Here is a 9,627-nt window from a genome sequence, read left to right on the forward strand (position 1 = left end):
GCCTGTACACGGTGGCTCTGGATGTTTCTACTCCAGACTCAGTCCACTGCTTCCGCAGGTCCCCCAAGGTCTGGAATCGGTCCTTCTCCACAATCTTCCTCAGGGTCCGGTCATCTCTTCTCGTTGTGCAGCGTTTTCTGCCACACTTTTTCCTTCCACACTTTTCCTTCCACACTTTTCCTTCCCACAGACTTCCCACTGAGGTGCCTTGATACAGCACTCTGGGAACAGCCTATTCGTTCAGAAATTTCTTTCTGTGTCTTACCCTCTTGCTTGAGGGTGTCAATGATGGCCTTCTGGACAGCAGTCAGGTTGGCAGTCTTACCCATGATTGCGGTTTTGAGTAATGAACCAGGCTGGGAGTTTTTAAAAGCCTCAGGAATCTTTTGCAAGTGTTTAGAGTTAATTAGTTGATTCAGATGATTAGGTTAATAACTCGTTTAGAGAACCTTTTCATGATATGCTAATTTTTTGAGATAGGAATTTTGGGTTTTCATGAGCTGTATGCCAAAATCATCAATATTAAAACAATAAAAGGCTTGAACTACTTCAGTTGGTGTGTAATGAATCTAAAATATATGAAAGTCTAATGTTTATCAGTACATTACAGAAAATAATGAACTTTATCACAATATGCTAATTTTTTGAGAAGGACCTGTATAAGATTTTAGAGAAAAAAGTGTTACATTTTAATTTGAAGGGAAAGAGTATCGAAGAATTAAAAAACAGTAAAAAGTTAATAAAAGATCTAAGAGAAAAGGAGATGACGTGCGATATAAGTAATTTTAGAGAAGAAGCATGTAAGACAATATGGAAAAATATTAATGCCTCCTATCTTTTTAATTCTCAGAAGGACTTTGCCTGGAGCTGCATTCACCAGTGTCTTCCATGCCGGGCATTCCAGTGCCGGGTAATGTTAGGTCTGCCATCTGCCCAAGAGAATGGTGCCAAGACGACGAGACAACTGAACACTTGCTATGGACCTGCGGCTTTGCAAGAGAGTGTTGGAGAAGGGTGCTTCCGCTGATAAAGAAGATGGCAGGCCTAAGGCTGGGTTCACACCTGAGCGTTTTACAGCGCGTTCCTACGTGCTGTAAAACGCACAACAGGCAAGAACCAATGATTCCCTATGGGAATGGTTCTCACCTGGGCGTTTTACAGCGCGTACGATCGCGCTGTAAAACGCCCGACGCTCAAACAAGTGCTTGAGCTTTTTTTTGGGCGTTTGTCGCGCGTTCCCGCACATAGATATTCGGGAACGCGCGACAATGTGTGCACCCCTGTCTCTGTATGCGCGATTGTAAACGCCCGTACAATCGCGCATACAGAGCGCTCGTTTCAGAACGCTCAGGTCTGAACCCAGCCTAAGAGACATTACTTACAACATGATTTTATACGGATCCCTGGAATGCCAAACAGCCTCTGAAAAGGCTGTGGCATGTTAGACTGTGAACTGCGTAAAAGAAGCTCTATGGAAAGCTAGAAATATCTTAGTTTTTAAACATGATATTTTAACAGTCGATGATGTCCTGGGATTGTGTTTTAGTGAGATGTATATTTATTTTTTAATTGACAAAAAAGTTAATACCACCGCAGAAAGGATATGGTTTTTAAGTGAGTGGGATTCTAATATATGATTTTATTCCTCCTACCATGTTTTTGTAACTATTTATATCTCTCTTTTTTGTAATATTGTGAAATTTGTGCTGTTATTATTTTAATAAATATGGCGTCCCTGCGAAGGGATAGTCAACTTAAAAAATAAATAAATCTTGCTTGGTCTGGGCTGATATAAGGTGTCACTGGGTACCCGTCTCCTCGGCGGGGGCAGTGGTTTACAGCCACTGTCTTACCTCCCTGCTGCTATAGGGGAGCGGCTTAGTCCCAGTGACAACGAGAGGGCTATGGCTGAAGCACCGAAGGCACCCAATACAGTTTGGCTGTTCATTGCTGAGGAGAAGAGGTGGGAGTATGGTCTGATCCACATCCAGAAGAAGGTTCTTGAGGAGGTGCCGAAGATGCCGCATGAGTCCATCTACTGCGTACAAGTTTTCCCGGCGTGAGCTTCAATACACTGAGTGAGCTAAATACCTGCTATTTAACCCCTTCACGACTGCAATCTGTATATATATGTGATAGCTGCACATACCCCGTGCAGCTACCACGTATATATACGGTCTGGCAGCTCTTTAATCCAAGCGCTGCAAAGCGCTTAGATTAAAGCTTCTGCCCCTGCCCTGTATGCTGTCACGGACAGCATACAGTGCAGTAATGCCGGCAAGGGACCAATCAGAGTGGCCCCTTGCCGGCAATCGATCCGATTGGTTAGTCTGTGCAGACTAACCAATCGGATCGCGGCAGTGTTAAAATGCCGGTTTCAGGCTCTGATCTGCGTTCTGCAGATGAGGTCCGCCCCCTCCTGCCCCGATCTGTAATAAGTAAAATGCTGCCCCCCCCTCCCCCGTTTCCAGCGCTGCCCCCTGCCCCCGATGCGGTCCCCCTTGTGTGTGTGATGGTGGCGGCTCCATTCCTAAACCGCGTGTGTCAGCTCTATGCTGACACTTCTGTAACCCCATAGATGCCGCAGTAGCGGCATCCATGGGGTTAATAGAGGGAGAGGGCTCCCTCTCTCAACCATCAGGGCTGCTGCGATTGCAGTGCCCGATGGTTGCCATGGCAACCGGACGCTTTGCAAAGGCGTCCGGTGCTGCCACCTACAGGCATCTGATTGTATTATACTTTGCAATGCAAGAGCATTGCAAAGTATATTACAACCATCAGCCCCACTGGATCTTCAAGATCCAAGAGGGAACTGATAAAAAAAAAAGTAAAAATGTAAAAAATAAATTTCCTTTTCCTATAAAAAAAACAAACAAAAACCACACATATTAGGTGTCACCGCGTCCGTAACGACCATCTCTATAAATATATCACATCATCAACCCCGTCCAATAAACACCATAAAAAATAAAAACGGTGTAAAAAAATGCCATTTTTGTCACCTTACATCACAAAAAGTGCAACACCAAGCGATCAAAAAATGCGTATATACCCCAAAATAGTACCAATCAAACCATTACCTCATCCCGCTAAAAATGAGCCCATATTTAAGACAATCGCCCAAAAAATAAAAAAGCTATGGCTCTCAGACTATGGAGACACTAAAACATCATTGTTTTGGTTTCAGAAATGCTATTATTGTGTAAAACTTAAAAAAAATGAAAAAGTATACATATTGGGTATTGCCACGTCCGTAACGATCTGCTCTATAAAACTGTCACATGACCTAACCCCTCAGATCAACGCTGTAAAAAACCTTGTCCCATAAAGTGTAATAATGAATGATCAAAAAATCCTATGTACCCAATAAACCATAAAAACCTCAACTCTTTCTGCAAAAAACGATCGGTAGAAAAATAAAAAACATATGGCGTTCAGAAAACCAATCCAGCAAAATCTGCCTTCCAAAAACCAAACAGTGTTCCTTTCCTTCTGCGCCCTTACATCAGTTTACGACCACATGTGGGGTGTTTCTGTAAACCGCAGACTCAGAGTAATAAATAAATATTGAGTTTTGTTTGGCTGTTAACCCTTAATGTGTTAAAGATTTTTTTTTAATAAAATAGAAAATCTGCTAAAAAAGTGAAATTTAGAAATTTCATCTCCATTTTCCTTTAATTCTTGTGGAACACAAGTTTTAAGTAACTTGAGGGGTGTAGTTTCTACAATGGGGTCATTTATGGGGGGTTTCCACTATGTAAGCCCCACAAAGTGACTTCAGACCTGAACTAGTCTTTAAAAAGTGGGTTTTGGAAATTTTCTTAAAAATTTTAAGAATTGCTTCCAAACTTCTAAGCCTTGTAATGTCCTAAAAAAATAAAATAACATTTCCAAAATGATGCCAACATAAAGTAGACATGTGGGGAATGTTATGTAATAAATATTTTATGAGGTATCACTTTCTGTTTTAGAAGCAGAGAAATTTAAATTTAGAAAATTGCAAATTTTTGGGTAAATTTGGGATCTTTTCATAAATAAAGGTGATATATATTGACTCAAATTTATGACTGTCATGAAGTACAATGTGTCAAGAGAAAACAATCTCAGAATGGCGTGGATAAGTAAAAGTGTTCCAAAGCTATTACCACTTAAAGTGACGCATGTCAGATTTGTAAATTTTGACCTGGACACTGGGGCATCAATGACCTTTGGTCATGAAAGGGTTAAGGAGCCAGGAAATAACCTACCGGGCGGAGCTGCAAGGAATTTGTTTTGTGACAAGAGACCTGAAGGAGCGAGTTCCCGTAATGGTACATATGTACAATCCGTTTGTTTCCGACGAGGAGATACGGGCGTTCTTAAAAAGGTACTGTACTTTTGTTTCCGAAATTAAAGAAAGAAGGAATGTCTTGGGAACTTTCAATGGTATGCGGAATGCGTGGGTGGACTTCCGACAGGACCCTAACGGGGTGGGCCGACTGTGCTACCCTCCGCAAAATTTTTCCATTGGAGTGAACAGAGGATATATAAGGTATCCGGGGCAGCCTGAATTTTGTTGCAACTGTTTCTGCTTTGGGCATGTAAAAAATGACTGCAATAAAGGTCCAGTATGTAGGAACTGCCTGGAAACTGGACATGTAGCTTCAGAGTGTCCTAATGGCCGGAAGTGCCACTTGTGTGGTTCTGAAACTCACCTAGCCAGACAGTGTGCTACTTTAGAGGAGTCCCGAGAACAAGCAAGGTCATATGCTTCTGTGGTGAGGAATGATCCTCCTCCTCCTGCGGAGGTCCCTGTTCCTCTTCTTGTGGGGGCCCCTGTTTCTCCTCTTGTGGGGGCCCCTGTTTCTCCTCTTGTGGGGGCCCCTGTTTCTCCTCTTGTGGGGGTCCCTGTTCCTCCTCCCGTGGAGGTTCCTGAGGAGGAGCCTGGAGGTATACAGGAGATGGTGGAGGTTGCTCCGGAAACTGTTTTGAACTTTTTGTCAGAATATGATCTACCACAGTCTCCTGGATTGGAGGTCCCCGAGGACAGTAGTGCGATGGAACTGGAAAAAGTGTCTCTTAAAAGAAAGACGGAGGATACCAAGCCCAGTCAGAGGATCGAAGAGTTCTCGAGTTCGGAGGGGGGAGGAGGGGGAGACTCTCATGAGATAGAGTCAGACTCCTCTTCCACGTCATCGGACAGGGTGTATTATGGGAAAGAGGCCAAGAAATTGTCCAGACCCTTAGGTTTCCACAAAAGTGTGGATGTTATTAGAAAAGAGGCTGAAAAGGGAGCCCAGGGAGAACCCTCGGGTAAACAGAGGTTGAAGGGGTGGGGTTACCCTAGGTGATGTGTCTATTGCTCTTTGTTTTTCAACATGCTTACTTTGGTTTGTTCCTTAATCATGGGGTGTATTTGTTTTGCAGTAAGAAGATCCACAGTTTTTTTCTTTGTTTCAAATAATCCCTTGAATTTTGTATGCTTAAAGGAACAAGAAATTATGGTATGGTTAGGGGGTAGTGTAATAGGATATCTAATATATGTGTTTATTTTTTCTTTCTTACTAACATGCAATTTTCAGTTGGTTCCTTGAACGTGAGGAGTATCCGTTCGCCAGCCAGGAGATCGGCTATTTTTGATTTGGTTTCAAATTACCCTTTTGACATCTTGTGTTTACAGGAGTGTAGCTTATCGGAAGAACCGGAAACTGCTGTATGGACAGGTGGGGTGTCAGTATGGTCTGTATCTCAGGGAAGGAGTGGAGGGGTGGTGATAATTTTCAAAGGTAGTGAATTTAAAATCAAACAGGTAGTTCACGTGGTGCAGGGGAGGGTGATGTTGGTGGAATTTGAGTTTAGATGGGTGGGTTATAGGTTGTTTAATGTGTATGCACCAACAGGGAGAAAAGAAAGGGGGGAGGTTTTCGAGAAATTGTATTTCTTTCTAGGTGGGAGGGAGAAAACTATGTTAGTTGGGTATTTCAACTGTACAATAGAGGTAGGTGATAGAAGTAATGTACGGAGTGGCAGGGAAAGTGAGTTAGATAGTACTGGGAAGCAGTTAAAGGAATTAGTTAGTCTTTTTAATTTGAAGGATATTTTCAAAGAGAAATATGACGGCTCCTTTGGGTACACTTATTTTAGTAACACAGGACATTTTTTGTCTAGAATTGACTTTATTTTTGTTTCCAGGTCCTTTTCTGTTGTAGATTTCAAACGGAGACAGTTTCCGTTTTACGGATCATGCCTGGATTGAGTGTGTGGTGAGTAATGGTGGTAGGTATGAATATGGGAAGGGTGTATGGAAATTGAATGTATCCTTGTTGGAAGATGAATGTGTACGTGAACAATATAAGGAGTGGTTTAGAGTGTGGGAATTGAGAAGGTGTGAATTTTGTAGTGTATCTGAATGGTGGGAATGGGTGAAACAAGAAAGTAAGAGATTTTTCGTGAAAAAGGGATGTGAGAGGGTGAGAAAGGAGAGAGAAAAATATGAAAGGTGTCAGAAAAGATTAGAATATTTGTATGAATTAAGACGTTCAGGGATGGATGTGGGCTGTGAAATTGAAGAAACGAATGGGGAAGTGAAGAGGATGTTGGATGAAAGAGGGAAGAGAATAATTGCACAAGCGAGAGTGGAAGTTAAAGAAAAAGATGAAAAATGTACTAAATTTTTCTTTAAGAAAGCTTTCAACAAAAAAACTGAAATGGTTAGTGTGTTGAGAGAGGATGGTGTGGAAGTAATGAGGAAAGAGGAAGTGTTGGAAGAAGTGTGGAAGTTTTATTCAGATTTGTTTACAGAGAAAAGTCGTGACTGTAGTTTGGAAGAAGAATGTTTGAGTTATGTGGAAGGGTGTTTGAATACAGTTGATAAAGAATTTTTGAGTGAAGTAGAGGCTGCTGTGAAGGAGATGAAAAAAGGGAAAGTTGCTGGGAGTGATGGGTTGCCTGCAGAATTGTATTGTACGTTCTGGGAGGTGATTGGGGATTATGTGTGGGAAGTATGTAAGGAAGTGTTGGAAAAAGGGAACTTGTCAAAGAGTATGAAAGAGAGTATAGTTGTGTTGTTGTATAAGAAGGGGGAAAAGAAGTGTTTGAAAAATTGGAGGCCAATAGCGCTCTTAAACGGCGATTATAAAATTATTGCAAAGGTGATAGAAAATAGGTTGAAAAGTGTTGTTGAATGTATGTTTGGTGAGGAACAAATGTGTGCTGTGCCTGGCAGGAGGATATCTAAGTGTTTGCTAGGGTTGAGAGATGTCTTGTATGATTGTAAAAGTAGGAAGCAAGGTGTGGCAGTTGTTGCGGTTGATTTTGAAAAAGCGTATGACAGGGTAGTGCATGAGTTTATGTTTAATGTGTTAAGGAAGATGGGTGTGCCGGAAAGAATGATTGGATGGATTGGTTGTCTGTACAAAGGAATTACGAGTAAAATCCAGGTGAATGGCTTTTTGAGTAAGGATGTATGTGTGAGGTCAGGGGTGAGACAAGGATGTCCCTTGTCACCTATTTTATTTATTTGTGTGATTGAACCTTTGTTAGGAATGATTAGGAAAGATAAGATGATGAGGGGTGTTGAGGATCCGGGAAGCATGGGTAAGGATGTGCGTGTGATTGGTTATATGGATGACGTGACAGTGGTGTGCAAGTCGATGGTGGCTGTTAGGAGATCGAAATTGTTGATTGAAAGTTTTTGCCTGATGGGTGGGTTTAAGCTAAATGTTGGAAAGAGGGGATGCAAGTTTTTTGGGGAATGGAGAGAGAAGGATGTATGTGTATGGCCGGTTAGAGAGGACGGTATGGAAATATTAGGAGTGATTTTTGATGAGGATTTGTATGGGAAGGAGAGTTGGGAGGGTGTTTTTACAAAAGTTCAAAAGAAAATACATTTCTGGTCTACAAGGACTTTATCTATGGAAGGAAAAGTACTAGTCATAAAGGCTCTGATTTTACCTGTATTGTTGTATATTAATTATGTTTCCCCCCCCCCTGATAGAATGTTGGCGAGAGTGATTCGAATGGTTTTTCTGTTTCTTTGGGGTTCACGAATGGAGAAGTTGAAGCGAGAGAAAGTAGTCAAGGGAAGAATGAATGGTGGGAAAGGTTTGATGAATTTGGATAAGTTTTTGGCTATTAATAATGTGAGTTTTTGTGTAACTGTTAGTATGAAAAATAGTGTATATGGGTATATGTAGAGATACTTGGCTGGGAGATTGTTTATAAAATATTGTTGGATGGTAACAGATTTGAGAGTACCTACGGGGGATGATCTCCCCTGGTTCTATGTGCGGATGGATAGGTGTATTAAGAGGAATGCTTTGAATGAGGTGAGTAAGGAAGACTGGTGTGATAGTAAGAAAGTAATGGGAATTTTAGAAGAAAGAGAGATTGTGGAAAGTGTGGAAAATTTGGCAGAAAATGAGTGTAAAAAGGTCTGGAAGAAGGTGTGTGATAAGGAGCTAACAAATAGACAAAAAGATTTGGCTTGGATGTTAGTGCATAAGTGTGTACCAACGAGAGAATTTCAGCGGAGAAGACGGATGGTGAATAGTGAGGTATGTCCGAGGAATGGGTGTGGGGAATGTGAGAGTTACGTGCATTTGTTCTGGGAGTGTGAGTTTGCAAATAATGTATGGAAAGGTATGGGGAGACTAATAAAAGGTTTGACAGGAATTGAGGTTGTGACGTTTTACATGATGATGTATGGTTTGTGTGGCGTGGGTAAGAGAGAAGCGAGAGTGTTGTGGTTCATTGTGAACTGTGTGAAAGAAGTGTTATGGGATGTTAGGAACATTTTAGTGTTTAAACAAAGTGAGATTGAAGTGAGTGAATGTTTGGCCATGATCCGCGGTAGATTATTTCTTTATGTGCTTCATGATCGTGCAAAAACGGGCACAGCAGATGCGGAAGGCATTTGGAAATACAAAAAGTGGAGATTTTGGCTGTAATAATTAAATTTTGTTTTTTCCTTGTTTTCTCAGGAGACAAGAAATCTGTAAATCGTTTTGTATTATGTCAAGAATTTTGATGTTTAATGTACTAGTGTGACGATGTATGCGTCAGAGATTTTTGGTTATTCTTTATGTAATGTTAATTTATGTTATGTTGAGTATATGATATTGTTTGTCTCAAGTATCTTTGTTACTTTTCAAATAAAAAATTAAAAAATCTGTTCTTATCAGTTTAATATCTGAAACATCCCCTATCTGGGGACCATATATTAAATGGATTTTTCGAACAGGGAGATGGAAAAAGATCTTGCTCTGTCCACTCCACGCATTGCAGTGTAATAGATAGACCGCCCTGACTGTCCAGTGTATAATCGTAACTAGTGATCAAAATCCTAATGCGTAACACTCGACTCATTGACCTGGTATTGCAGTACCTCCAGGACCGGTGCACCCTTTTTATTCTAGTATAAAAAAAACTGAATGAAATTAAGAGATGGATTGCAAGCATCTTTCCAGCAAGCAAGTGGAAGGTTCTTGTGTCCTGCCTCAGGAGTCTGCAGTTCAGCTTCTCCTCTGTCAGGGCTGTGCTGTGCTATTTTCTGCATACCTGCATCTAGCCTGTCAATCTCCTAATTGCATCAGCTGTGTGTGGGTTTGTTCCAGCACCCCAAGCAACCCAGCCAGCTCACCTCTCCTC

The 9,627-nt window shown here is 41.4% G+C and overlaps 1 non-coding gene across 1 annotated transcript; it reads left to right on the forward strand.

Moving 5' to 3' along the window:
- Positions 1–9,113: 9,113 nt before the first annotated feature.
- On the forward strand, positions 9,114–9,304 carry LOC122942840. Its single transcript, XR_006390740.1, has one exon. It is a non-coding gene; the product is annotated as a U2 spliceosomal RNA (small nuclear RNA).
- The last annotated feature ends 323 nt before the right edge of the window (positions 9,305–9,627 follow it).

This window comes from Bufo gargarizans, chromosome 6 (assembly GCF_014858855.1).
Source record: "Bufo gargarizans isolate SCDJY-AF-19 chromosome 6, ASM1485885v1, whole genome shotgun sequence".
Classification (NCBI taxonomy): Eukaryota; Metazoa; Chordata; class Amphibia; order Anura; family Bufonidae; genus Bufo; species Bufo gargarizans.